This window comes from Siniperca chuatsi, linkage group LG24 (genome assembly GCF_020085105.1).
Source record: "Siniperca chuatsi isolate FFG_IHB_CAS linkage group LG24, ASM2008510v1, whole genome shotgun sequence".
Lineage (NCBI taxonomy): Eukaryota > Metazoa > Chordata > Actinopteri > Centrarchiformes > Sinipercidae > Siniperca > Siniperca chuatsi.
In genome coordinates this window covers 8,965,589-8,986,043 of record NC_058065.1, presented here as the reverse complement: position 1 = coordinate 8,986,043, position 20,455 = coordinate 8,965,589, and the positions used below count along the sequence as shown (strand labels likewise).

The 20,455-nt window shown below is 47.8% G+C and overlaps 60 non-coding genes and 13 pseudogenes across 60 annotated transcripts; all 73 read left to right on the top strand.

Annotated features, from left to right (window-relative positions):
* Window positions 1-41: 41 nt before the first annotated feature.
* LOC122872488 lies at window positions 42-160 on the top strand. Its single transcript, XR_006377151.1, has one exon. It is a non-coding gene; the product is annotated as a 5S ribosomal RNA (ribosomal RNA).
* Window positions 161-324: 164 nt separating this feature from the next.
* On the top strand, window positions 325-443 carry LOC122872494. Its single transcript, XR_006377156.1, has one exon. It is a non-coding gene; the product is annotated as a 5S ribosomal RNA (ribosomal RNA).
* Window positions 444-609: 166 nt separating this feature from the next.
* LOC122872486 lies at window positions 610-728 on the top strand. Its single transcript, XR_006377149.1, has one exon. It is a non-coding gene; the product is annotated as a 5S ribosomal RNA (ribosomal RNA).
* Window positions 729-887: 159 nt separating this feature from the next.
* On the top strand, window positions 888-1,006 carry LOC122872485. Its single transcript, XR_006377148.1, has one exon. It is a non-coding gene; the product is annotated as a 5S ribosomal RNA (ribosomal RNA).
* Window positions 1,007-1,163: 157 nt separating this feature from the next.
* Window positions 1,164-1,282, top strand: LOC122872497. The gene has a single exon (XR_006377159.1). It is a non-coding gene; the product is annotated as a 5S ribosomal RNA (ribosomal RNA).
* A 159-nt stretch (window positions 1,283-1,441) lies between these two features.
* On the top strand, window positions 1,442-1,560 carry LOC122872512. Its single transcript, XR_006377175.1, has one exon. It is a non-coding gene; the product is annotated as a 5S ribosomal RNA (ribosomal RNA).
* A 162-nt stretch (window positions 1,561-1,722) lies between these two features.
* On the top strand, window positions 1,723-1,841 carry LOC122872484. Its single transcript, XR_006377147.1, has one exon. It is a non-coding gene; the product is annotated as a 5S ribosomal RNA (ribosomal RNA).
* Window positions 1,842-1,998: 157 nt separating this feature from the next.
* LOC122872483 lies at window positions 1,999-2,117 on the top strand. The gene has a single exon (XR_006377146.1). It is a non-coding gene; the product is annotated as a 5S ribosomal RNA (ribosomal RNA).
* Window positions 2,118-2,280: 163 nt separating this feature from the next.
* Window positions 2,281-2,399, top strand: LOC122872548 (annotated as a pseudogene).
* A 158-nt stretch (window positions 2,400-2,557) lies between these two features.
* Window positions 2,558-2,679, top strand: LOC122872527. Its single transcript, XR_006377189.1, has one exon. It is a non-coding gene; the product is annotated as a 5S ribosomal RNA (ribosomal RNA).
* Window positions 2,680-2,843: 164 nt separating this feature from the next.
* Window positions 2,844-2,962, top strand: LOC122872547 (annotated as a pseudogene).
* Window positions 2,963-3,122: 160 nt separating this feature from the next.
* Window positions 3,123-3,241, top strand: LOC122872482. Its single transcript, XR_006377145.1, has one exon. It is a non-coding gene; the product is annotated as a 5S ribosomal RNA (ribosomal RNA).
* A 160-nt stretch (window positions 3,242-3,401) lies between these two features.
* Window positions 3,402-3,520, top strand: LOC122872481. Its single transcript, XR_006377144.1, has one exon. It is a non-coding gene; the product is annotated as a 5S ribosomal RNA (ribosomal RNA).
* Window positions 3,521-3,678: 158 nt separating this feature from the next.
* On the top strand, window positions 3,679-3,797 carry LOC122872542 (annotated as a pseudogene).
* A 161-nt stretch (window positions 3,798-3,958) lies between these two features.
* Window positions 3,959-4,077, top strand: LOC122872480. The gene has a single exon (XR_006377143.1). It is a non-coding gene; the product is annotated as a 5S ribosomal RNA (ribosomal RNA).
* Window positions 4,078-4,241: 164 nt separating this feature from the next.
* LOC122872524 lies at window positions 4,242-4,359 on the top strand. Its single transcript, XR_006377186.1, has one exon. It is a non-coding gene; the product is annotated as a 5S ribosomal RNA (ribosomal RNA).
* A 159-nt stretch (window positions 4,360-4,518) lies between these two features.
* On the top strand, window positions 4,519-4,637 carry LOC122872526. The gene has a single exon (XR_006377188.1). It is a non-coding gene; the product is annotated as a 5S ribosomal RNA (ribosomal RNA).
* Window positions 4,638-4,797: 160 nt separating this feature from the next.
* LOC122872513 lies at window positions 4,798-4,916 on the top strand. Its single transcript, XR_006377176.1, has one exon. It is a non-coding gene; the product is annotated as a 5S ribosomal RNA (ribosomal RNA).
* A 163-nt stretch (window positions 4,917-5,079) lies between these two features.
* Window positions 5,080-5,198, top strand: LOC122872493. Its single transcript, XR_006377155.1, has one exon. It is a non-coding gene; the product is annotated as a 5S ribosomal RNA (ribosomal RNA).
* A 158-nt stretch (window positions 5,199-5,356) lies between these two features.
* On the top strand, window positions 5,357-5,475 carry LOC122872492. The gene has a single exon (XR_006377154.1). It is a non-coding gene; the product is annotated as a 5S ribosomal RNA (ribosomal RNA).
* A 168-nt stretch (window positions 5,476-5,643) lies between these two features.
* LOC122872479 lies at window positions 5,644-5,762 on the top strand. The gene has a single exon (XR_006377142.1). It is a non-coding gene; the product is annotated as a 5S ribosomal RNA (ribosomal RNA).
* Window positions 5,763-5,922: 160 nt separating this feature from the next.
* Window positions 5,923-6,044, top strand: LOC122872531. Its single transcript, XR_006377193.1, has one exon. It is a non-coding gene; the product is annotated as a 5S ribosomal RNA (ribosomal RNA).
* Window positions 6,045-6,206: 162 nt separating this feature from the next.
* Window positions 6,207-6,325, top strand: LOC122872478. The gene has a single exon (XR_006377141.1). It is a non-coding gene; the product is annotated as a 5S ribosomal RNA (ribosomal RNA).
* A 164-nt stretch (window positions 6,326-6,489) lies between these two features.
* On the top strand, window positions 6,490-6,608 carry LOC122872477. The gene has a single exon (XR_006377140.1). It is a non-coding gene; the product is annotated as a 5S ribosomal RNA (ribosomal RNA).
* A 159-nt stretch (window positions 6,609-6,767) lies between these two features.
* LOC122872518 lies at window positions 6,768-6,888 on the top strand. Its single transcript, XR_006377180.1, has one exon. It is a non-coding gene; the product is annotated as a 5S ribosomal RNA (ribosomal RNA).
* Window positions 6,889-7,053: 165 nt separating this feature from the next.
* Window positions 7,054-7,176, top strand: LOC122872545 (annotated as a pseudogene).
* A 166-nt stretch (window positions 7,177-7,342) lies between these two features.
* On the top strand, window positions 7,343-7,461 carry LOC122872475. Its single transcript, XR_006377138.1, has one exon. It is a non-coding gene; the product is annotated as a 5S ribosomal RNA (ribosomal RNA).
* A 173-nt stretch (window positions 7,462-7,634) lies between these two features.
* LOC122872474 lies at window positions 7,635-7,753 on the top strand. The gene has a single exon (XR_006377137.1). It is a non-coding gene; the product is annotated as a 5S ribosomal RNA (ribosomal RNA).
* A 163-nt stretch (window positions 7,754-7,916) lies between these two features.
* Window positions 7,917-8,045, top strand: LOC122872536 (annotated as a pseudogene).
* A 157-nt stretch (window positions 8,046-8,202) lies between these two features.
* On the top strand, window positions 8,203-8,321 carry LOC122872473. The gene has a single exon (XR_006377136.1). It is a non-coding gene; the product is annotated as a 5S ribosomal RNA (ribosomal RNA).
* A 161-nt stretch (window positions 8,322-8,482) lies between these two features.
* LOC122872472 lies at window positions 8,483-8,601 on the top strand. Its single transcript, XR_006377135.1, has one exon. It is a non-coding gene; the product is annotated as a 5S ribosomal RNA (ribosomal RNA).
* Window positions 8,602-8,767: 166 nt separating this feature from the next.
* On the top strand, window positions 8,768-8,886 carry LOC122872471. Its single transcript, XR_006377134.1, has one exon. It is a non-coding gene; the product is annotated as a 5S ribosomal RNA (ribosomal RNA).
* Window positions 8,887-9,043: 157 nt separating this feature from the next.
* On the top strand, window positions 9,044-9,162 carry LOC122872470. Its single transcript, XR_006377133.1, has one exon. It is a non-coding gene; the product is annotated as a 5S ribosomal RNA (ribosomal RNA).
* A 162-nt stretch (window positions 9,163-9,324) lies between these two features.
* Window positions 9,325-9,445, top strand: LOC122872528. The gene has a single exon (XR_006377190.1). It is a non-coding gene; the product is annotated as a 5S ribosomal RNA (ribosomal RNA).
* Window positions 9,446-9,606: 161 nt separating this feature from the next.
* Window positions 9,607-9,725, top strand: LOC122872469. The gene has a single exon (XR_006377132.1). It is a non-coding gene; the product is annotated as a 5S ribosomal RNA (ribosomal RNA).
* A 161-nt stretch (window positions 9,726-9,886) lies between these two features.
* Window positions 9,887-10,005, top strand: LOC122872465. The gene has a single exon (XR_006377128.1). It is a non-coding gene; the product is annotated as a 5S ribosomal RNA (ribosomal RNA).
* Window positions 10,006-10,169: 164 nt separating this feature from the next.
* LOC122872534 lies at window positions 10,170-10,289 on the top strand. Its single transcript, XR_006377195.1, has one exon. It is a non-coding gene; the product is annotated as a 5S ribosomal RNA (ribosomal RNA).
* Window positions 10,290-10,450: 161 nt separating this feature from the next.
* On the top strand, window positions 10,451-10,571 carry LOC122872516. Its single transcript, XR_006377179.1, has one exon. It is a non-coding gene; the product is annotated as a 5S ribosomal RNA (ribosomal RNA).
* A 160-nt stretch (window positions 10,572-10,731) lies between these two features.
* On the top strand, window positions 10,732-10,850 carry LOC122872520. The gene has a single exon (XR_006377182.1). It is a non-coding gene; the product is annotated as a 5S ribosomal RNA (ribosomal RNA).
* A 164-nt stretch (window positions 10,851-11,014) lies between these two features.
* Window positions 11,015-11,133, top strand: LOC122872468. Its single transcript, XR_006377131.1, has one exon. It is a non-coding gene; the product is annotated as a 5S ribosomal RNA (ribosomal RNA).
* A 159-nt stretch (window positions 11,134-11,292) lies between these two features.
* LOC122872467 lies at window positions 11,293-11,411 on the top strand. Its single transcript, XR_006377130.1, has one exon. It is a non-coding gene; the product is annotated as a 5S ribosomal RNA (ribosomal RNA).
* Window positions 11,412-11,581: 170 nt separating this feature from the next.
* On the top strand, window positions 11,582-11,700 carry LOC122872466. Its single transcript, XR_006377129.1, has one exon. It is a non-coding gene; the product is annotated as a 5S ribosomal RNA (ribosomal RNA).
* Window positions 11,701-11,860: 160 nt separating this feature from the next.
* LOC122872463 lies at window positions 11,861-11,979 on the top strand. Its single transcript, XR_006377127.1, has one exon. It is a non-coding gene; the product is annotated as a 5S ribosomal RNA (ribosomal RNA).
* Window positions 11,980-12,139: 160 nt separating this feature from the next.
* LOC122872462 lies at window positions 12,140-12,258 on the top strand. The gene has a single exon (XR_006377126.1). It is a non-coding gene; the product is annotated as a 5S ribosomal RNA (ribosomal RNA).
* Window positions 12,259-12,416: 158 nt separating this feature from the next.
* Window positions 12,417-12,535, top strand: LOC122872461. The gene has a single exon (XR_006377125.1). It is a non-coding gene; the product is annotated as a 5S ribosomal RNA (ribosomal RNA).
* A 162-nt stretch (window positions 12,536-12,697) lies between these two features.
* Window positions 12,698-12,817, top strand: LOC122872529. Its single transcript, XR_006377191.1, has one exon. It is a non-coding gene; the product is annotated as a 5S ribosomal RNA (ribosomal RNA).
* A 162-nt stretch (window positions 12,818-12,979) lies between these two features.
* Window positions 12,980-13,098, top strand: LOC122872460. Its single transcript, XR_006377124.1, has one exon. It is a non-coding gene; the product is annotated as a 5S ribosomal RNA (ribosomal RNA).
* A 162-nt stretch (window positions 13,099-13,260) lies between these two features.
* Window positions 13,261-13,380, top strand: LOC122872537 (annotated as a pseudogene).
* A 159-nt stretch (window positions 13,381-13,539) lies between these two features.
* Window positions 13,540-13,658, top strand: LOC122872491. The gene has a single exon (XR_006377153.1). It is a non-coding gene; the product is annotated as a 5S ribosomal RNA (ribosomal RNA).
* A 158-nt stretch (window positions 13,659-13,816) lies between these two features.
* On the top strand, window positions 13,817-13,935 carry LOC122872459. Its single transcript, XR_006377123.1, has one exon. It is a non-coding gene; the product is annotated as a 5S ribosomal RNA (ribosomal RNA).
* Window positions 13,936-14,107: 172 nt separating this feature from the next.
* Window positions 14,108-14,227, top strand: LOC122872521. The gene has a single exon (XR_006377183.1). It is a non-coding gene; the product is annotated as a 5S ribosomal RNA (ribosomal RNA).
* A 160-nt stretch (window positions 14,228-14,387) lies between these two features.
* Window positions 14,388-14,506, top strand: LOC122872600. Its single transcript, XR_006377244.1, has one exon. It is a non-coding gene; the product is annotated as a 5S ribosomal RNA (ribosomal RNA).
* A 162-nt stretch (window positions 14,507-14,668) lies between these two features.
* On the top strand, window positions 14,669-14,790 carry LOC122872550 (annotated as a pseudogene).
* Window positions 14,791-14,950: 160 nt separating this feature from the next.
* Window positions 14,951-15,069, top strand: LOC122872599. The gene has a single exon (XR_006377243.1). It is a non-coding gene; the product is annotated as a 5S ribosomal RNA (ribosomal RNA).
* A 162-nt stretch (window positions 15,070-15,231) lies between these two features.
* Window positions 15,232-15,350, top strand: LOC122872489. The gene has a single exon (XR_006377152.1). It is a non-coding gene; the product is annotated as a 5S ribosomal RNA (ribosomal RNA).
* A 163-nt stretch (window positions 15,351-15,513) lies between these two features.
* On the top strand, window positions 15,514-15,631 carry LOC122872538 (annotated as a pseudogene).
* Window positions 15,632-15,792: 161 nt separating this feature from the next.
* LOC122872540 lies at window positions 15,793-15,911 on the top strand (annotated as a pseudogene).
* Window positions 15,912-16,065: 154 nt separating this feature from the next.
* On the top strand, window positions 16,066-16,184 carry LOC122872598. The gene has a single exon (XR_006377242.1). It is a non-coding gene; the product is annotated as a 5S ribosomal RNA (ribosomal RNA).
* Window positions 16,185-16,347: 163 nt separating this feature from the next.
* Window positions 16,348-16,466, top strand: LOC122872510. The gene has a single exon (XR_006377172.1). It is a non-coding gene; the product is annotated as a 5S ribosomal RNA (ribosomal RNA).
* A 162-nt stretch (window positions 16,467-16,628) lies between these two features.
* LOC122872595 lies at window positions 16,629-16,747 on the top strand. Its single transcript, XR_006377239.1, has one exon. It is a non-coding gene; the product is annotated as a 5S ribosomal RNA (ribosomal RNA).
* Window positions 16,748-16,908: 161 nt separating this feature from the next.
* On the top strand, window positions 16,909-17,027 carry LOC122872597. The gene has a single exon (XR_006377241.1). It is a non-coding gene; the product is annotated as a 5S ribosomal RNA (ribosomal RNA).
* Window positions 17,028-17,190: 163 nt separating this feature from the next.
* On the top strand, window positions 17,191-17,306 carry LOC122872539 (annotated as a pseudogene).
* A 160-nt stretch (window positions 17,307-17,466) lies between these two features.
* Window positions 17,467-17,585, top strand: LOC122872596. The gene has a single exon (XR_006377240.1). It is a non-coding gene; the product is annotated as a 5S ribosomal RNA (ribosomal RNA).
* Window positions 17,586-17,747: 162 nt separating this feature from the next.
* Window positions 17,748-17,866, top strand: LOC122872594. The gene has a single exon (XR_006377238.1). It is a non-coding gene; the product is annotated as a 5S ribosomal RNA (ribosomal RNA).
* A 156-nt stretch (window positions 17,867-18,022) lies between these two features.
* LOC122872593 lies at window positions 18,023-18,141 on the top strand. The gene has a single exon (XR_006377237.1). It is a non-coding gene; the product is annotated as a 5S ribosomal RNA (ribosomal RNA).
* A 167-nt stretch (window positions 18,142-18,308) lies between these two features.
* LOC122872543 lies at window positions 18,309-18,427 on the top strand (annotated as a pseudogene).
* Window positions 18,428-18,581: 154 nt separating this feature from the next.
* LOC122872541 lies at window positions 18,582-18,707 on the top strand (annotated as a pseudogene).
* A 161-nt stretch (window positions 18,708-18,868) lies between these two features.
* Window positions 18,869-18,987, top strand: LOC122872592. Its single transcript, XR_006377236.1, has one exon. It is a non-coding gene; the product is annotated as a 5S ribosomal RNA (ribosomal RNA).
* A 163-nt stretch (window positions 18,988-19,150) lies between these two features.
* On the top strand, window positions 19,151-19,269 carry LOC122872591. The gene has a single exon (XR_006377235.1). It is a non-coding gene; the product is annotated as a 5S ribosomal RNA (ribosomal RNA).
* A 162-nt stretch (window positions 19,270-19,431) lies between these two features.
* LOC122872532 lies at window positions 19,432-19,550 on the top strand. The gene has a single exon (XR_006377194.1). It is a non-coding gene; the product is annotated as a 5S ribosomal RNA (ribosomal RNA).
* A 165-nt stretch (window positions 19,551-19,715) lies between these two features.
* Window positions 19,716-19,834, top strand: LOC122872590. The gene has a single exon (XR_006377234.1). It is a non-coding gene; the product is annotated as a 5S ribosomal RNA (ribosomal RNA).
* A 159-nt stretch (window positions 19,835-19,993) lies between these two features.
* On the top strand, window positions 19,994-20,112 carry LOC122872589. Its single transcript, XR_006377233.1, has one exon. It is a non-coding gene; the product is annotated as a 5S ribosomal RNA (ribosomal RNA).
* Window positions 20,113-20,274: 162 nt separating this feature from the next.
* On the top strand, window positions 20,275-20,383 carry LOC122872551 (annotated as a pseudogene).
* The last annotated feature ends 72 nt before the right edge of the window (window positions 20,384-20,455 follow it).

The window sequence follows — 20,455 nt, the reverse complement described above, 5'->3', positions numbered from 1 at the left end:
TTGCAGCATCTTTAGAAGGGACGGTTGTAGGTGCAACTGTTGCTTACGGCCATACCACTCTGAACGCGCCCGATCTCGTCTGATCTCGGAAGCCAAACAGGGTTGGGCCTGATTAGTACTTGGGTGGGAGACTGCTTGGGAATACCAGGTGCTGTAAGCTTTTTCACTTCTCTTTCCGAAACAGCAGAGGCGCTGCTACTTCACCAGGGTAGACAGATCTTTGAAAAAGAGCAGAGCGCCTTGTCTCGACTCGACTTTGTTAATTTCATTGTAATTATAGAATTTGCAGCATCTTTAGAAGGGACGGTTGTAGGTGCAACTGTTGCTTACGGCCATACCACTCTGAGCGCGCCCGATCTCGTCTGATCTCGGAAGCCAAACAGGGTTGGGCCTGATTAGTACTTGGGTGGGAGACTGCTTGGGAATACCAGGTGCTGTAAGCTTTTTTCACTTCTCTTTTCGAAACAGCAGAGGGCGCTGCTACTTCACCAGGGTAGACAGATCTTTGAAAAGCAGAGAGCCTTGACTCTCGACTCGACATTGTTAATTTCATTGTAATTATAGTAATTTGCAGCATCTTTAGAAGGGACGGTTGTAGGTGCAACTGTTGCTTACGGCCATACCACTCTGAACGCGCCCGATCTCGTCTGATCTCGGAAGCCAAACAGGGTTGGGCCTGATTAGTACTTGGGTGGGAGACTGCTTGGGAATACCAGGTGCTGTAAGCTTTTTCACTTCTCTTTCCGATACAGCAGAGAGGCGCTGCTACTTCATCAGGGTAGACAGATCTTTGAAAAGCAGAGCTGTCTCGACTCGACTTTGTTAATTTTATTGTAATTATAGTATTTGCAGCATCTTTAGAAGGGACGGTTGTAGGTGCAACTGTTGCTTACGGCCATACCACTCTGAACGCGCCCGATCTCGTCTGATCTCGGAAGCCAAACAGGGTTGGGCCTGATTAGTACTTGGGTGGGAGACTGCTTGGGAATACCAGGTGCTGTAAGCTTTTCCACTTCTCTTTCCGATACAGCAGAGGGCGCTGCTACTTCATCAGGGTAGACAGATCTTTGAAAAGCAGAGCTCCTCGACTCGACTTTGTTAATTTCATTGTAATTATAGAATTTGCAGCATCTTTAGAAGGGACGGTTGTAGGTGCAACTGTTTCTTACAGCCATACCACTCTGAATGCGCCCGATCTCGTCTGATCTCGGAAGCCAAACAGGGTTGGGCCTGATTAGTACTTGGGTGGGAGACTGCTTGGGAATACCAGGTGCTGTAAGCTTTTTCACTTCTCTTTTCGAAACAGCAGAGGGCGCTGCTACTTCACCAGGGTAGACAGATCTTTGAAAAGCAGAGAGCTTGTCTCGACTCGACTTTGTTAATTTCATTGTAATTATAACTTGCAGCTTCTTTAGAAGGGACGGTTGTAGGTGCAACTGTTGCTTACGGCCATACCACTCTGAACGCGCCCGATCTCGTCTGATCTCGGAAGCCAAACAGGGTTGGGCCTGATTAGTACTTGGGTGGTAGACTGCTTGGGAATACCAGGTGCTGTAAGCTTTTCCACTTCTCTATCCGATACAGCAGAGGGCGCTGCTACTTCACCAGGGTAGACAGATCTTTGAAAAGCAGAGCGCCTTGTCTCGACTCGACATTGTTAATTTCATTGTAATTATAGAATTTGCAGCATCTTTAGAAGGGACGGTTGTAGGTGCAACTGTTGCTTACGGCCATACCACTCTGAACGCGCCCGATCTCGTCTGATCTCGGAAGCCAAACAGGGTTGGGCCTGATTAGTACTTGGGTGGGAGACTGCTTGGGAATACCAGGTGCTGTAAGCTTTTTCACTTCTCTTTCCGAAACAGCAGAGGCGCTGCTACTTCACCAGGGTAGACAGATCTTTGAAAAGCAGAGCTTGTCTCGACTCGACTTTGTTAATTTCATTGTAATTATAGTATTTGCAGCATCTTTAGAAGGGACGTTGTAGGTGCAACTGTTGCTTACGGCCATACCACTCTGAACGCGCCCGATCTCGTCTGATCTCGGAAGCCAAACAGGGTTGGGCCTGATTAGTACTTGGGTGGGAGACTGCTTGGGAATACCAGGTGCTGTAAGCTTTTTCACTTCTCTTTCCGAAACAGCAGAGGCGCTGCTACTTCACCAGGGTAGACAGATCTTTGAAAAGCAGAGCGCCTTGTCTCTCGACTCGACTTTGTTAATTTCATTGTAATTATATAATTTGCAGCATCTTTAGAAGGGACGGTTGTAGGTGCAACTGTTGCTTACGGCCATACCACTCTGAACGCGCCCCGATCTCGTCTGATCGGAAGCCAAACAGGGTTGGGCCTGATTAGTACTTGGGTGGGGAGACTGCTTGGGAATACCAGGTGCTGTAAGCTTTTTCACTTCTCTTTCCGAAACAGCAGAGGGCGCTGCTACTTCACCAGGGTAGACAGATCTTTGAAAAGCAGAGCTTGTTCGACTCGACTTTGTTAATTTCATTGTAATTATAGAATTTGCAGCATCTTTAGAAGGGACGGTTGTAGGTGCAACTGTTGCTTACGGCCATACCACTCTGAAGCGCGCGCCCGATCTCGTCTGATCTCGGAAGCCAAACAGGGTTGGGCCTGATTAGTACTTGGGTGGGAGACTGCTTGGGAATACCAGGTGCTGTAAGCTTTTTCACTTCTCTTTCCGAAACAGCAGAGGCGCTGCTACTACTTCACCAGGTAGACAGATCTTTGAAAAGCAGAGCAGCCTTGTCTCGACTCGACTTTGTTAATTTCATTGTAATTATAGAATTTGCAGCATCTTTAGAAGGGACGGTTGTAGGTGCAACTGTTGCTTACGGCCATACCACTCTGAACGCGCCCGATCTCGTCTGATCTCGGAAGCCAAACAGGGTTGAGCCTGATTAGTACTTGGGTGGGAGACTGCTTGGGAATACCAGGTGCTGCTTTTTTTCACTTCTCTTTTCGAAACAGCAGAGGGCGCTGCTACTTCACCAGGGTAGACAGATCTTTGAAAAGCAGAGAGCCTTGTCTCGACACGACTTTGTTAATTTCATTGTAATTATAGTATTTGCAGCATCTTTAGAAGGGACGGTTGTAGGTGCAACTGTTGCTTACGGCCATACCACTCTGAACGCGCCCGATCTCGTCTGATCTCGGAAGCCAAACAGGGTTGGGCCTGATTAGTACTTGGGTGGGAGACTGCTTGGGAATACCAGGTGCTGTAAGCTTTTTCACTTCTCTTTTCCAAACAGCAGAGGCGCTGCTACTTCACCAGGGTAGACAGATCTTTGAAAAGCAGAGAGCTCCTCTCGACTCGACTTTGTTAATTTCATTGTAATTATAGTATTTGCAGCATCTTTAGAAGGGACGGTTGTAGGTGCAACTGTTGCTTACGGCCATACCACTCTGAACGCGCCCGATCTCGTCTGATCTCGGAAGCCAAACAGGGTTGGGCCTGATTAGTACTTGGGTGGGAGACTGCTTGGGAATACCAGGTGCTGTAAGCTTTTTCACTTCTCTTTCGAAACAGCAGAGGCGCTGCTACTTCACCAGGGTAGACAGATCTTTGAAAAGCAGAGCCTTGTCTCGACTCGACTTTGTTAATTTCATTGTAATTATAGTATTTGCAGCGTCTTTAGAAGGGACGGTTGTAGGTGCAACTGTTGCTTACGGCCATACCACTCTGAGCGCGCCCGATCTCGTCTGATCTCGGAAGCCAAACAGGGTTGGGCCTGATTAGTACTTGGGTGGGAGACTGCTTGGGAATACCAGGTGCTGCTGTGTTTTTTTCACTTCTCTTTCCGAAACAGCAGAGGCGCTGCTACTTCACCAGGGTAGACAGATCTTTGAAAAGCAGAGCCTTGTCTCGACTCGACTTTGTTAATTTCATTGTAATTATAGAATTTGCAGCATCTTTAGAAGGGACGGTTGTAGGTGCAACTGTTGCTTACGGCCATACCACTCTGAACGCGCCCGATCTCGTCTGATCTCGGAAGCCAAACAGGGTTGGGCCTGATTAGTACTTGGGTGGGAGACTGCTTGGGAATACCAGGTGCTGTAAGCTTTTTCACTTCTCTTTCCGATACAGCAGAGGGCGCTGCTACTTCATCAGGGTAGACAGATCTTTGAAAAGCAGAGCAGCTTTCTCTCGACTTCGACTTTGTTAATTTCATTGTAATTATATAATTTGCAGCATCTTTAGAAGGGACGGTTGTAGGTGCAACTGTTGCTTACGGCCATACCACTCTGAACGCGCCCGATCTCGTCTGATCTCGGAAGCCAAACAGGGTTGGGCCTGATTAGTACTTGGGTGGAGACTGCTTGGGAATACCAGGTGCTGTAAGCTTTTTCACTTCTCTTTCCGATACAGCAGAGGGCGCTGCTACTTCATCAGGGTAGACAGATCTTTGAAAAGCAGAGCTTGTCTCGACTCGACTTTGTTAATTTCATTGTAATTATAGTATTTGCAGCATCTTTAGAAGGGACGGTTGTAGGTGCAACTGTTGCTTACGGCCATACCACTCTGAACGCGCCCGATCTCGTCTGATCTCGGAAGCCAAACAGGGTTGGGCCTGATTAGTACTTGGGTGGGAGACTGCTTGGGAATACCAGGTGCTGTAACTTTTTTCACTTCTCTTCCGAAACAGCAGAGGCGCTGCTACTTCACCAGGGTAGACAGATCTTTGAAAAGCAGAGCGCCTTGTCTCGACTCGACTTTGTTAATTTCATTGTAATTATAGAATTTGCAGCATCTTTAGAAGGGACGGTTGTAGGTGCAACTGTTGCTTACGACCATACCACTCTGAACGCGCCCGATCTCGTCTGATCTCGGAAGCCAAACAGGGTTGGGCCTGATTAGTACTTGGGTGGGAGACTGCTTGGGAATACCAGGTGCTGTAAGCTTTTTCACTCTTTTCGAAACAGCAGAGGGCGCTGCTACTTCACCAGGGTAGAGACAGATCTTTGAAAAGCAGAGCGCCTTGTCTCTCGACTCGACTTTGTTAATTTCATTGTAATTATAGAATTTGCAGCATCTTTAGAAGGGACGGTTGTAGGTGCAACTGTTGCTTACGGCCATACCACTCTGAGCGCGCCCGATCTCGTCTGATCTCGGAAGCCAAACAGGGTTGGGCCTGATTAGTACTTGGGTGGGAGACTGCTTGGGAATACCAGGTGCTGTAAGCTTTTTCACTTCTCTTTCCGAAACAGCAGAGGGCGCTGCTACTTCACCAGGGTAGACAGATCTTTGAAAAGCAGAGCTGTCTCGACTCGACTTTGTTAATTTCATTGTAATTATAGTATTTGCAGCATCTTTAGAAGGGACGGTTGTAGGTGCAACTGTTGCTTACGGCCATACCACTCTGAGCGCGCCCGATCTCGTCTGATCTCGGAAGCCAAACAGGGTTGGGCCTGATTAGTACTTGGGTGGGAGACTGCTTGGGAATACCAGGTGCTGTAAGCTTTTTCACTTCTCTTTCCGAAGACAGCAGCAGAGGCGCTGCTACTTCACCAGGGTAGACAGATCTTTGAAAAGCAGAGAGCCTTGACTCTCGACTTCGACATTGTTAATTTCATTGTAATTATAGTATTTGCAGCATCTTTAGAAGGGACGGTTGTAGGTGCAACTGTTGCTTACGGCCATACCACTCTGAACGCGCCCGATCTCGTCTGATCTCGGAAGCCAAACAGGGTTGGGCCTGATTAGTACTTGGGTGGGAGACTGCTTGGGAATACCAGGTGCTGTAAGCTTTTTCACTTCTCTTTCGAAACAGCAGAGGCGCTGCTACTTCACCAGGGTAGACAGATCTTTGAAAAGCAGAGAGCCTTGTCTCGACTCGACTTTGTTAATTTCATTGTAATTATAGTATTTGCAGCATCTTTAGAAGGGACGGTTGTAGGTGCAACTGTTGCTTACGGCCATACCACTCTGAACGCGCGATCCGATCTCGTCTGATCTCGGAAGCCAAACAGGGTTGGGCCTGATTAGTACTTGGGTGGGAGACTGCTTGGGAATACCAGGTGCTGTAAGCTTTTTCACTTCTCTTTTCGAAACAGCAGAGGCGCTGCTACTTCACCAGGGTAGACAGATCTTTGAAAAGCAGAGCGCCTTGTCTCGACTTCGACTTTGTTAATTTCATTGTAATTATAGAATTTGCAGCATCTTTAGAAGGGACGGTTGTAGGTGCAACTGTTGCTTACGGCCATACCACTCTGAACGCGCCCGATCTCGTCTGATCTCGGAAGCCAAACAGGGTTGGGCCTGATTAGTACTTGGGTGGGAGACTGCTTGGGAATACCAGGTGCTGTAAGCTTTTTTCACTTCTCTTTTCAAACAGCAGAGAGGCGCTGCTACTTCACCAGGGTAGACAGATCTTTGAAAAGCAGAGCAGCCTTGTCTCGACTCGACTTTGTTAATTTCATTGTAATTATATAATTTGCAGCATCTTTAGAAGGGACGGTTGTAGGTGCAACTGTTGCTTACGGCCATACCACTCTGAACGCGCCCGATCTCGTCTGATCTCGGAAGCCAAACAGGGTTGGGCCTGATTAGTACTTGGGTGGGAGACTGCTTGGGAATACCAGGTGCTGTAAGCTTTTTCACTTCTCTTTCCGATACAGCAGAGGCGCTGCTACTTCATCAGGGTAGACAGATCTTTGAAAAGCAGAGAGCCTTGACTCGACGACTTTGTTAATTTCATTGTAATTATAGTATTTGCAGCATCTTTAGAAGGGACGGTTGTAGGTGCAACTGTTGCTTACGGCCATACCACTCTGAACGCGCGCCCGATCTCGTCTGATCTCGGAAGCCAAACAGGGTTGGGCCTGATTAGTACTTGGGTGGGAGACTGCTTGGGAATACCAGGTGCTGTAAGCTTTTTCACTTCTCTTTCCGAAACAGCAGAGGCGCTGCTACTTCACCAGGGTAGACAGATCTTTGAAAAGCAGAGCGCCTTGTCTCGACTTCGAATTTTGTTAATTTCATTGTAATTATAGAATTTGCAGCATCTTTAGAAGGGACGGTTGTAGGTGCAACTGTTGCGGCCACGGCCATACCACTCTGAACGCGCGATCCCGATCTCGTCTGATCTCGGAAGCCAAACAGGGTTGGGCCTGATTAGTACTTGGGTGGGAGACTGCTTGGGAATACCAGGTGCTGTAAGCTTTTTCACTTCTCTTTTCCGACACAGCAGAGGCGCTGCTACTTCACCAGGGTAGACAGATCTTTGAAAAGCAGAGCTTCTCGACTCTCGACTTTCGACATTGTTAATTTCATTGTAATTATAGAATTTGCAGCATCTTTAGAAGGGACGGTTGTAGGTGCAACTGTTGCTTACGGCCATACCACTCTGAACGCGCCCGATCTCGTCTGATCTCGGAAGCCAAACAGGGTTGGGCCTGATTAGTACTTGGGTGGGAGACTGCTTGGGAATACCAGGTGCTGTAAGCTTTTTTTTCACTTCTCTTTCCGAAACAGCAGAGGGCGCTGCTACTTCACCAGGGTAGACAGATCTTTGAAAAGCAGAGCGCCTGTCTGACTCTCGTTAATTCGACATTGTTAATTTCATTGTAATTATAGAATTTGCAGCATCTTTAGAGGGGACGGTTGTAGGTGCAACTGTTGCTTACGGCCATACCACTCTGAACGCGCCCGATCTCGTCTGATCTCGGAAGCCAAACAGGGTTGGGCCTGATTAGTACTTGGGTGGGAGACTGCTTGGGAATACCAGGTGCTGTAAGCTTTTTCACTTCTCTTTTTCGAAACAGCAGAGGGCGCTGCTACTTCACCAGGGTAGACAGATCTTTGAAAAGCAGAGCGCCTTGTCTCGACTCGACTTTGTTAATTTCATTGTAATTATAGTATTTGCAGCATCTTTAGAAGGGACGGTTGTAGGTGCAACTGTTGCTTACGGCCATACCACTCTGAACGCGCCCGATCTCGTCCGATCTCGTCTGATCTCGGAAGCCAAACAGGGTTGGGCCTGATTAGTACTTGGGTGGGAGACTGCTTGGGAATACCAGGTGCTGTAAGCTTTTTCACTTCTCTTTTCGAAACAGCAGAGGGCGCTGCTACTTCACCAGGGTAGACAGATCTTTGAAAAGCAGAGCTCCTCGACTCGACTTTGTTAATTTCATTGTAATTATAGTATTTGCAGCATCTTTAGAAGGGACGGTTGTAGGTGCAACTGTTGCTTACGGCCATACCACTCTGAACGCGCCCGATCTCGTCTGATCTCGGAAGCCAAACAGGGTTGGGCCTGATTAGTACTTGGGTGGGAGACTGCTTGGGAATACCAGGTGCTGTAAGCTTTTTCACTTCTCTTTCGAAACAGCAGAGGGCGCTGCTACTTCACCAGGGTAGACAGATCTTTGAAAAGCAGAGCGCCTTGTCTCGACTCGACATTGTTAATTTCATTGTAATTATAGAATTTGCAGCATCTTTAGAAGGGACGGTTGTAGGTGCAACTGTTGCTTACGGCCATACCACTCTGAACGCGCCCGATCTCGTCTGATCTCGGAAGCCAAACAGGGTTGGGCCTGATTAGTACTTGGGTGGGAGACTGCTTGGGAATACCAGGTGCTGTAAGCTTTTTCACTTCTCTTTCCAAAGCACAGCAGAGAGGCGCTGCTACTTCATCAGGGTAGACAGATCTTTGAAAAGCAGAGCAGCCTTGACTCGACTTTGTAAATTTAATTTTATTGTAATTATAGTATTTGCAGCATCTTTAGAAGGGACGGTTGTAGGTGCAACTGTTGCTTACGGCCATACCACTCTGAACGCGCCCGATCTCGTCTGATCTCGGAAGCCAAACAGGGTTGGGCCTGATTAGTACTTGGGTGGGAGACTGCTTGGGAATACCAGGTGCTGTAAGCTTTTTCACTTCTCTTTCCGATACAGCAGAGGGCGCTGCTACTTCATCAGGGTAGACAGATCTTTGAAAAGCAGAGCTCCTCGACTCGACTTTGTTAATTTCATTGTAATTATAGTATTTGCAGCATCTTTAGAAGGGACGGTTGTAGGTGCAACTGTTGCTTACGGCCATACCACTCTGAACGCGCCCGATCTCGTCTGATCTCGGAAGCCAAACAGGGTTGGGCCTGATTAGTACTTGGGTGGGAGACTGCTTGGGAATACCAGGTGCTGTAAGCTTTTTCACTTCTCTTTCCGATACAGCAGAGGGCGCTGCTACTTCATCAGGGTAGACAGATCTTTGAAAAGCAGAGCGCCTTGACTCGACTCGACTTTGTTAATTTCATTGTAATTATAGAATTTGCAGCATCTTTAGAAGGGACGGTTGTAGGTGCAACTGTTGCTTACGGCCATACCACTCTGAGCGCGCGCCCGATCTCGTCTGATCTCGGAAGCCAAACAGGGTTGGGCCTGATTAGTACTTGGGTGGGAGACTGCTTGGGAATACCAGGTGCTGTAAGCTTTTTCACTTCTCTTTTCGAAACAGCAGAGGGCGCTGCTACTTCACCAGGGTAGACAGATTTTTGAAAAGCAGAGCCTTGTCTCGACTCGACATTGTTAATTTCATTGTAATTATAGTAATTTGCAGCATCTTTAGAAGGGACGGTTGTAGGTGCAACTGTTGCTTACGGCCATACCACTCTGAACGCGCCCGATCTCGTCTGATCTCGGAAGCCAAACAGGGTTGGGCCTGATTAGTACTTGGGTGGGAGACTGCTTGGGAATACCAGGTGCTGTAAGCTTTTTCACTCTCTTTTCGAAACAGCAGAGGCGCTGCTACTTCACCAGGGTAGACAGATCTTTGAAAAGCAGAGCAGCCTTGTCTCGACTCGACTTTGTTAATTTCATTGTAATTATAGTATTTGCAGCATCTTTAGAAGGGACGGTTGTAGGTGCAACTGTTGCTTACGGCCATACCACTCTGAATGCGCCCGATCTCGTCTGATCTCGGAAGCCAAACAGGGTTGGGCCTGATTAGTACTTGGGTGGGAGACTGCTTGGGAATACCAGGTGCTGTAAGCTTTTTCACTTCTCTTTCCAATACAGCAGAGGGCGCTGCTACTTCACCAGGGTAGACAGATCTTTGAAAAGCAGAGCGCCTTGTCTCGACTCGACATTGTTAATTTCATTGTAATTATAGAATTTGCAGCATCTTTTTAGAAGGGACGGTTGTAGGTGCAACTGTTGCTTACGGCCATACCACTCTGAACGTGCCCGATCTCGTCTGATCTCGGAAGCCAAACAGGGTTGGGCCTGATTAGTACTTGGGTGGGGAGACTGCTTGGGAATACCAGGTGCTGTAAGCTTTTTCACTTCTCTTTTCGAAACAGCAGAGGCGCTGCTACTTCACCAGGGTAGACAGATCTTTGAAAAGCAGAGCGCCTTGTCTCGACTCGATTTTGTTAATTTCATTGTAATTATAGTATTTGCAGCATCTTTAGAAGGGACGGTTGTAGGTGCAACTGTTGCTTACGGCCATACCACTCTGAACGCGCGCCCGATCTCGTCTGATCTCGGAAGCCAAACAGGGTTGGGCCTGATTAGTACTTGGGTGGGAGACTGCTTGGGAATACCAGGTGCTGTAAGCTTTTTTCACTTCTCTTTCCGAAACAGCAGAGGGCGCTGCTACTTCATCAGGGTAGACAGATCTTTGAAAAGCAGAGCTCTCTCGACTCGACTTTGTTAATTTCATTGTAATTATAGTATTTGCAGCATCTTTAGAAGGGACGGTTGTAGGTGCAACTGTTGCTTTACGGCCATACCACTCTGAACGCGCCCGATCTCGTCTGATCTCGGAAGCCAAACAGGGTTGGGCCTGATTAGTACTTGGGTGGGAGACTGCTTGGGAATACCAGGTGCTGTAAGCTTTTTCACTTCTCTTTCCGAAACAGCAGAGGGCGCTGCTACTTCATCAGGGTAGACAGATCTTTGAAAAGCAGCAGAGCTTGTCTCGACTCGACTTTGTTAATTTCATTGTAATTATAGAATTTGCAGCATCTTTAGAAGGGGGACGGTTGTAGGTGCAACTGTTGCTTACGGCCATACCACTCTGAACGCGCCCGATCTCGTCTGATCTCGGAAGCCAAACAGGGTTGGGCCTGATTAGTACTTGGGTGGGAGACTGCTTGGGAATACCAGGTGCTGTAAGCTTTTTCACTTCTCTTTTCGAAACAGCAGAGGCGCTGCTACTTCACCAGGGTAGACAGATCTTTGAAAAGCAGAGCTTCTCTCGATTTCGACTTTGTTAATTTCATTGTAATTATAGTATTTGCAGCATCTTTAGAAGGGACGGTTGTAGGTGCAACTGTTGCTTACGGCCATACCACTCTGAACGCGCCCGATCTCGTCTGATCTCGGAAGCCAAACAGGGTTGGGCCTGATTAGTACTTGGGTGGGAGACTGCTTGGGAATACCAGGTGCTGTAAGCTTTTTCACTTCTCTTTCCGATACAGCAGAGGCGCTGCTACTTCATCAGGGTAGACAGATCTTTGAAAAGCAGACGCTTGTCTGACTCTCGACTTTGTTCGACTTTGTTAATTTCATTGTAATTATAGTATTTGCAGCATCTTTAGAAGGGACGGTTGTAGGTGCAACTGTTGCTTACGGCCATACCACTCTGAACGCGCCCGATCTCGTCTGATCTCGGAAGCCAAACAGGGTTGGGCCTGATTAGTACTTGGGTGGGAGACTGCTTGGGAATACCAGGTGCTGTAAGCTTTTTTCACTCTCTTTTGAAACAGCAGAGGCGCTGCTACTTCACCAGGGTAGACAGATCTTTGAAAAGCAGAGAGCCTTGTCTCGACTCGACATTGTTAATTTCATTGTAATTATAGAATTTGCAGCATCTTTAGAAGGGACGGTTGTAGGTGCAACTGTTGCTTACGGCCATACCACTCTGAACGCGCCCGATCTCGTCTGATCTCGGAAGCCAAACAGGGTTGGGCCTGATTAGTACTTGGGTGGGAGACTGCTTGGGAATACCAGGTGCTGTAAGCTTTTTCACTTTCTTTCGAAACAGCAGAGGGCGCTGCTACTTCACCAGGGTAGACAGATCTTTGAAAAGCAGAGCGCCTTGTCTCGACTCGACTTTGTTAATTTCATTGTAATTATAGAATTTGCAGCATCTTTAGAAGGGACGGTTGTAGGTGCAACTGTTGCTTACGGCCATACCACTCTGAACGCGCCCGATCTCGTCTGATCTCGGAAGCCAAACAGGGTTGGGCCTGATTAGTACTTGGGTGGGAGACTGCTTGGGAATACCAGGTGCTGTAAGCTTTTTCACTTCTCTTTCCGATACAGCAGGGCGCTGCTGCTACTTCATCAGGGTAGACAGATCTTTGAAAAGCAGAGCTCCTCGACTCGACTTTGTTAATTTTATTGTAATTATAGTATTTGCAGCATCTTTAGAAGGGACGGTTGTAGGTGCAACTGTTGCTTACGGCCATACCACTCTGAACGCGCCCGATCTCGTCTGATCTCGGAAGCCAAACAGGGTTGGGCCTGATTAGTACTTGGGTGGGAGACTGCTTGGGAATACCAGGTGCTGTAAGCTTTTTCACTTCTCTTTCCAATACAGCAGAGGGCGCTGCTACTTCATCAGGGTAGACAGATCTTTGAAAAGCAGAGCTCCTCGACTCGACTTTGTTTTGTTAATTTCATTGTAATTATAGAATTTGCAGCATCTTTAGAAGGGACGGTTGTAGGTGCAACTGTTGCTTACGGCCATACCACTCTGACGCGCGCCCGATCTCGTCTGATCTCGGAAGCCAAACAGGGTTGGGCCTGATTAGTACTTGGGTGGGAGACTGCTTGGGAATACCAGGTGCTGTAAGCTTTTTCACTTCTCTTTCGAAACAGCAGAGAGGCGCTGCTACTTCACCAGGGTAGACAGATCTGAAAAAAGCAGAGCGCCTTGTCTCGACTCGACTTTGTTAATTTCATTGTAATTATAGAATTTGCAGCATCTTTAGAAGGGACGGTTGTAGGTGCAACTGTTGCTTACGGCCATACCACTCTGAACGCGCCCGATCTCGTCTGATCTCGGAAGCCAAACAGGGTTGGGCCTGATTAGTACTTGGGTGGGAGACTGCTTGGGAATACCAGGTGCTGTAAGCTTTTTCACTTCTCTTTTCGAAACAGCAGAGGGCGCTGCTACTTCACCAGGGTAGACAGATCTTTGAAAAGCAGAGCGCCTTGTCTCGACTCGACATTGTTAATTTCATTGTAATTATATAACTTGCAGCATCTTTAGAAGGGACGGTTGTAGGTGCAACTGTTGCTTACGGCCATACCACTCTGACGCGCGCCCGAACGCGTCTGATCTCGGAAGCCAAACAGGGTTGGGCCTGATTAGTACTTGGGTGGGAGACTGCTTGGGAATACCAGGTGCTGTAAGCTTTTTCACTTCTCTTTCCGAAACAGCAGAGGCGCTGCTACTTCACCAGGGTAGACAGATCTTTGAAAAGCAGAGCCTTGTCTCGACTCGACTTTGTTAATTTCATTGTAATTATAGTATTTGCAGCATCTTTAGAAGGGACGGTTGTAGGTGCAACTGTTGCTTACGGCCATACCACTCTGAGCGCGCCCGATCTCGTCTGATCTCGGAAGCCAAACAGGGTTGGGCCTGATTAGTACTTGGGTGGGAGACTGCTTGGGAATACCAGGTGCTGTAAGCTTTTTCACTTCTCTTTCCAATACAGCAGAGGCGCTGCTACTTCATCAGGGTAGACAGATCTTTGAAAAGCAGAGCTTGTCTCGACTCGACTTTGTTAATTTTATTGTAATTATATAATTTGCAGCATCTTTAGAAGGGACGGTTGTAGGTGCAACTGTTGCTTACGGCCATACCACTCTGAACGCGCCCGATCTCGTCTGATCTCGGAAGCCAAACAGGGTTGGGCCTGATTAGTACTTGGGTGGGAGACTGCTTGGGAATACCAGGTGCTGTAAGCTTTTTCACTTCTCTTTCCGAAACAGCAGAGGGCGCTGCTACTTCATCAGGGTAGACAGATCTTTGAAAAGCAGAGAGCCCTGACTCTGTTAATTTCATTTCGACTTTGTTAATTTCATTGTAATTATAGAATTTGCAGCATCTTTAGAAGGGACGGTTGTAGGTGCAACTGTTGCTTACGGCCATACCACTCTGAAGCGCGCCCGATCTCGTCTGATCTCGGAAGCCAAACAGGGTTGGGCCTGATTAGTACTTGGGTGGGAGACTGCTTGGGAATACCAGGTGCTGTAAGCTTTTTCACTTCTCTTTCGAAACAGCAGAGGCGCTGCTACTTCACCAGGGTAGACAGATCTTTGAAAAGCAGAGCGCCTTGTCTCGACTCGACTTTGTTAATTTCATTGTAATTATAGAATTTGCAGCATCTTTAGAAGGGACGGTTGTAGGTGCAACTGTTGCTTACGGCCATACCACTCTGAACGCGCCCGATCTCGTCTGATCTCGGAAGCCAAACAGGGTTGGGCCTGATTAGTACTTGGGTGGGAGACTGCTTGGGAATACCAGGTGCTGTAAGCTTTTTCACTTCTCTTTCCGATACAGCAGAGGGCGCTGCTACTTCACCAGGGTAGACAGATCTTTGAAAAGCAGAGCGCCTTGTCTCGACTCGACTTTGTTAATTTCATTGTAATTATAGAATTTGCAGCATCTTTAGAAGGGACGGTTGTAGGTGCAACTGTTGCTTACGCCATACCATACCACTCTGAAGCGCCCGATCTCGTCTGATCTCGGAAGCCAAACAGGGTTGGGCCTGATTAGTACTTGGGTGGGAGACTGCTTGGGAATACCAGGTGCTGTAAGCTTTTTCACTTCTCTTTCGAAACAGCAGAGGCGCTGCTACTTCACCAGGGTAGACAGATCTTTGAAAAGCAGAGAGCCTTGTCTCGACTCGACTTTGTTAATTTCATTGTAATTATAGAATTTGCAGCATCTTTAGAAGGGACGGTTGTAGGTGCAACTGTTGCTTACGGCCATACCACTCTGAACGCGCCCGATCTCGTCTGATCTCGGAAGCCAAACAGGGTTGGGCCTGATTAGTACTTGGGTGGGAGACTGCTTGGGAATACCAGGTGCTGTAAGCTTTTTTCACTTTCTCTTTTCGAAACAGCAGAGGGCGCTGCTACTTCACCAGGGTAGACAGATCTTTGAAAAGCAGAGCCTTCTCTCGACTCGACTTTGTTAATTTCATTGTAATTATAGAATTTGCAGCATCTTTAGAAGGGACGGTTGTAGGTGCAACTGTTGCTTACGGCCATACCACTCTGAGCGCGCCCGATCTCGTCTGATCTCGGAAGCCAAACAGGGTTGGGCCTGATTAGTACTTGGGTGGGAGACTGCTTGGGAATACCAGGTGCTGTAAGCTTTTTCACACTTCTCTTTCCGAAACAGCAGAGGGCGCTGCTACTTCATCAGGGTAGACAGATCTTTGAAAAGCAGAGCTTGTCTCGACTCGACATTGTTAATTTCATTGTAATTATATAATTTGCAGCATCTTTAGAAGGGACGGTTGTAGGTGTGCAACTGTTGCCACGGCCATACCACTCTGAACGCGCCCGATCTCGTCTGATCTCGGAAGCCAAACAGGGTTGGGCCTGATTAGTACTTGGGTGGGAGACTGCTTGGGAATACCAGGTGCTGTAAGCTTTTTCACTTCTCTTTCCGATACAGCAGAGGCGCTGCTACTTCATCAGGGTAGACAGATCTTTGAAAAGCAGAGAGCCTTGTCTCGACTCGACTTTGTTAATTTCATTGTAATTATAGTATTTGCAGCATCTTTAGAAGGGACGGTTGTAGGTGCAACTGTTGCTTACGGCCATACCACTCTGAACGCGCCCGATCTCGTCTGATCTCGGAAGCCAAACAGGGTTGGGCCTGATTAGTACTTGGGTGGGAGACTGCTTGGGAATACCAGGTGCTGCTTTTTTTTCACTTCTCTTTCGAAACAGCAGAGGCGCTGCTACTTCACCAGGGTAGACAGATCTTTGAAAAGCAGAGCGTCTCGACTCGACATTGTTAATTTCATTGTAATTATAGAATTTGCAGCATCTTTAGAAGGGACGGTTGTAGGTGCAACTGTTGCTTACGGCCATACCACTCTGAACGCGCCCGATCTCGTCTGATCTCGGAAGCCAAACAGGGTTGGGCCTGATTAGTACTTGGGTGGGAGACTGCTTGGGAATACCAGGTGCTGTAAGCTTTTTCACTTCTCTTTTTCGAAACAGCAGAGGGCGCTGCTACTTCACCAGGGTAGACAGATCTTTGAATAGCAGAGCGCCTTGTCTCGACACGACATTGTTAATTTCATTGTAATTATAGTATTTGCAGCATCTTTAGAAGGGACGGTTGTAGGTGCAACTGTTGCTTACGGCCATACCACTCTGAACGCGCCCGATCTCGTCTGATCTCGGAAGCCAAACAGGGTTGGGCCTGATTAGTACTTGGGTGGTAGACTGCTTGGGAATACCAGGTGCTGTAAGCTTTTTCACTCTCTCTTTCCGAAACAGCAGAGGCGCTGCTACTTCACCAGGGTAGACAGATCTTTGAAAAGCAGAGCCTTGTCTCTCGACTCGACTTTGTTAATTTCATTGTAATTATAGTATTTGCAGCATCTTTAGAAGGGACGGTTGTAGGTGCAACTGTTGCTTACGGCCATACCACTCTGAACGCGCCCGATCTCGTCTGATCTCGGAAGCCAAACAGGGTTGGGCCTGATTAGTACTTGGGTGGGAGACTGCTTGGGAATACCAGGTGCTGTAAGCCTTTTCACTTCTCTTTTCGAAACAGCAGAGGCGCTGCTACTTCACCAGGGTAGACAGATCTTTGAAAAGCAGAGCGCCTTGTCTCGACTCGACATTGTTAATTTCATTGTAATTATAGAATTTGCAGCATCTTTAGAAGGGACGGTTGTAGGTGCAACTGTTGCTTACGGCCATACCACTCTGAACGCGCCCGATCTCGTCTGATCTCGGAAGCCAAACAGGGTTGGGCCTGATTAGTACTTGGGTGGGAGACTGCTTGGGAATACCAGGTGCTGTAAGCTTTTTCACTTCTCTTTCCGAAACAGCAGAGGCGCTGCTACTTCACCAGGGTAGACAGATCTTTGAAAAGCAGAGAGCCTTGTCTCTCGACTCGACTTTGTTAATTTCATTGTAATTATAGTATTTGCAGCATCTTTAGAAGGGACGGTTGTAGGTGCAACTGTTGCTTACGGCCATACCACTCTGAACGCGCCCGATCTCGTCTGATCTCGGAAGCCAAACAGGGTTGGGCCTGATTAGTACTTGGGTGGGAGACTGCTTGGGAATACCAGGTGTAAGCTTTTTTTCTTCTCTTTTCGAAACAGCAGAGGCGCTGCTACTTCACCAGGGTAGACAGATCTTTGAAAAGCAGAGCGCCTGACTCGACTCGACATTGTTAATTTCATTGTAATTATAGAATTTGCAGCATCTTTAGAAGGGACGGTTGTAGGTGCAACTGTTGCTTACGGCCATACCACTCTGAACGCGCCCGATCTCGTCTGATCTCGGAAGCCAAACAGGGTTGGGCCTGATTAGTACTTGGGTGGGAGACTGCTTGGGAATACCAGGTGCTGTAAGCTTTTTCACTTCTCTTTCCAATACAGCAGAGGGCGCTGCTACTTCATCAGGGTAGACAGATCTTTGAAAAGCAGAGCGCCTTGTCTCGACTCGACTTTGTTAATTTCATTGTAATTATAGAATTTGCAGCATCTTTAGAAGGGACGGTTGTAGGTGCAACTGTTGCTTACGGCCATACCACTCTGAACGCGCCCGATCTCGTCTGATCTCGGAAGCCAAACAGGGTTGGGCCTGATTAGTACTTGGGTGGGAGACTGCTTGGGAATACCAGGTGCTGTAAGCTTTTTCACTTCTCTTTCCAAACAGCAGAGGCGCTGCTACTTCACCAGGGTAGACAGATCTTTGAAAAGCAGAGCCTGTCTCGACTCGACTTTGTTAATTTCATTGTAATTATAGTAATTTGCAGTCTTTAGAAGGGACGGTTGTAGGTGCAACTGTTGCTTACGGCCATACCACTCTGAACGCGCCCGATCTCGTCTGATCTCGGAAGCCAAACAGGGTTGGGCCTGATTAGTACTTGGGTGGGAGACTGCTTGGGAATACCAGGTGCTGTAAGCTTTTTCACTTCTCTTTTCGAAACAGCAGAGGCGCTGCTACTTCACCAGGGTAGACAGATCTGAAAAAAGCAGAGCCTTGTCTCGACTCGACATTGTTAATTTCATTGTAATTATAGAATTTGCAGCATCTTTAGAAGGGGGACGGTTGTAGGTGCAACTGTTGCTTACGCCACGGCCATACCACTCTGAACAGCGCCCGATCTCGTCTGATCTCGGAAGCCAAACAGGGTTGGGCCTGATTAGTACTTGGGTGGGAGACTGCTTGGGAATACCAGGTGCTGTAAGCTTTTTCACTTCTCTTTCCGAAACAGCAGAGGCGCTGCTACTTCATCAGGGTAGACAGATCTGAAAAGCAGAGCTCCTCGACTCGACTTTGTTAATTTTATTGTAATTATAGTATTTGCAGCATCTTTAGAAGGGACGGTTGTAGGTGCAACTGTTGCTTACGGCCATACCACTCTGACGCGCCGCGCTCGCCGATCTCGTCTGATCTCGGAAGCCAAACAGGGTTGGGCCTGATTAGTACTTGGGTGGGAGACTGCTTGGGAATACCAGGTGCTGTAAGCTTTTCACTCTCTCTTTCCGAAACAGCAGAGAGGCGCTGCTACTTCACCAGGGTAGACAGATCTTTGAAAGCAGAGAGCTTGTCTCGACTCGACTTTGTTAATTTCATTGTAATTATAGAATTTGCAGCATCTTTAGAAGGGACGGTTGTAGGTGCAACTGTTGCTTACGGCCATACCACTCTGAACGCGCCCGATCTCGTCTGATCTCGGAAGCCAAACAGGGTTGGGCCTGATTAGTACTTGGGTGGGAGACTGCTTGGGAATACCAGGTGCTGTAAGCTTTTTTCACTCTCTTTTCGAAACAGCAGAGGGCGCTGCTACTTCACCAGGGTAGACAGATCTTTGAAAAAGCAGAGCGCCTTCTCTCGACTCGACATTGTTAATTTCATTGTAATTATAGAATTTGCAGCATCTTTAGAAGGGACGGTTGTAGGTGCAACTGTTGCTTACGGCCATACCACTCTGAACGCGCCCGATCTCGTCTGATCTCGGAAGCCAAACAGGGTTGGGCCTGATTAGTACTTGGGTGGGAGACTGCTTGGGAATACCAGGTGCTGTAAGCTTTTTCACTTCTCTTTTCGAAACAGCAGAGGGCGCTGCTACTTCACCAGGGTAGACAGATCTTTGAAAAGCAGAGCGCCTTGTCTCGACTCGACTTTGTTAATTTCATTGTAATTATATAACTTGCAGCGTCGTTAGAAGGGACGGTTGTAGGTGCAACTGTTGCTTACGGCCATACCACTCTGAACGCGCCCGATCTCGTCTGATCTCGGAAGCCAAAACGGGTTGGGCCTGATTAGTACTTGGGTGGGAGACTGCTTGGGAATACCAGGTGCTGTAAGCTTTTTCACTCTCTCTTTCCGAAAATACAGCAGAGGCGCTGCTACTTCATCAGGGTAGACAGATCTTTGAAAAGCAGAGCAGCCTGTCTCGACTCGACTTTGTTAATTTCATTGTAATTATAGTATTTGCAGCATCTTTAGAAGGGACGGTTGTAGGTGCAACTGTTGCTTACGGCCATACCACTCTGAACGCGCCCGATCTCGTCTGATCTCGGAAGCCAAACAGGGTTGGGCCTGATTAGTACTTGGGTGGGAGACTGCTTGGGAATACCAGGTGCTGTAAGCTTTTTCACTCTCTTTCGAAACAGCAGAGGCGCTGCTACTTCACCAGGGTAGACAGATCTTTGAAAAGCAGAGAGCCTTGTCTCGACTCGACTTTGTTAATTTCATTGTAATTATAGAATTTGCAGCATCTTTAGAAGGGACGGTTGTAGGTGCAACTGTTGCTTACGGCCATACCACTCTGAACGCGCCCGATCTCGTCTGATCTCGGAAGCCAAACAGGGTTGGGCCTGATTAGTACTTGGGTGGGAGACTGCTTGGGAATACCAGGTGCTGTAAGCTTTTTCACTTCTCTTTTCGAAACAGCAGAGGGCGCTGCTACTTCACCAGGGTAGACAGATCTTTGAAAAGCAGAGCGCCTTGTCTCGACTCGACTTTGTTAATTTCATTGTAATTATAGAATTTGCAGCATCTTTAGAAGGGACGGTTGTAGGTGCAACTGTTGCTTACGGCCATACCACTCTGAACGCGTCTGATCTCGGAAGCCAAACAGGGTTGGGCCTGATTAGTACTTGGGTGGGAGACTGCTTGGGAATACCAGGTGCTGTAAGCTTTTTCACTTCTCTTTCCGATACAGCAGAGGGCGCTGCTACTTCATCAGGGTAGACAGATCTTTGAAAAGCAG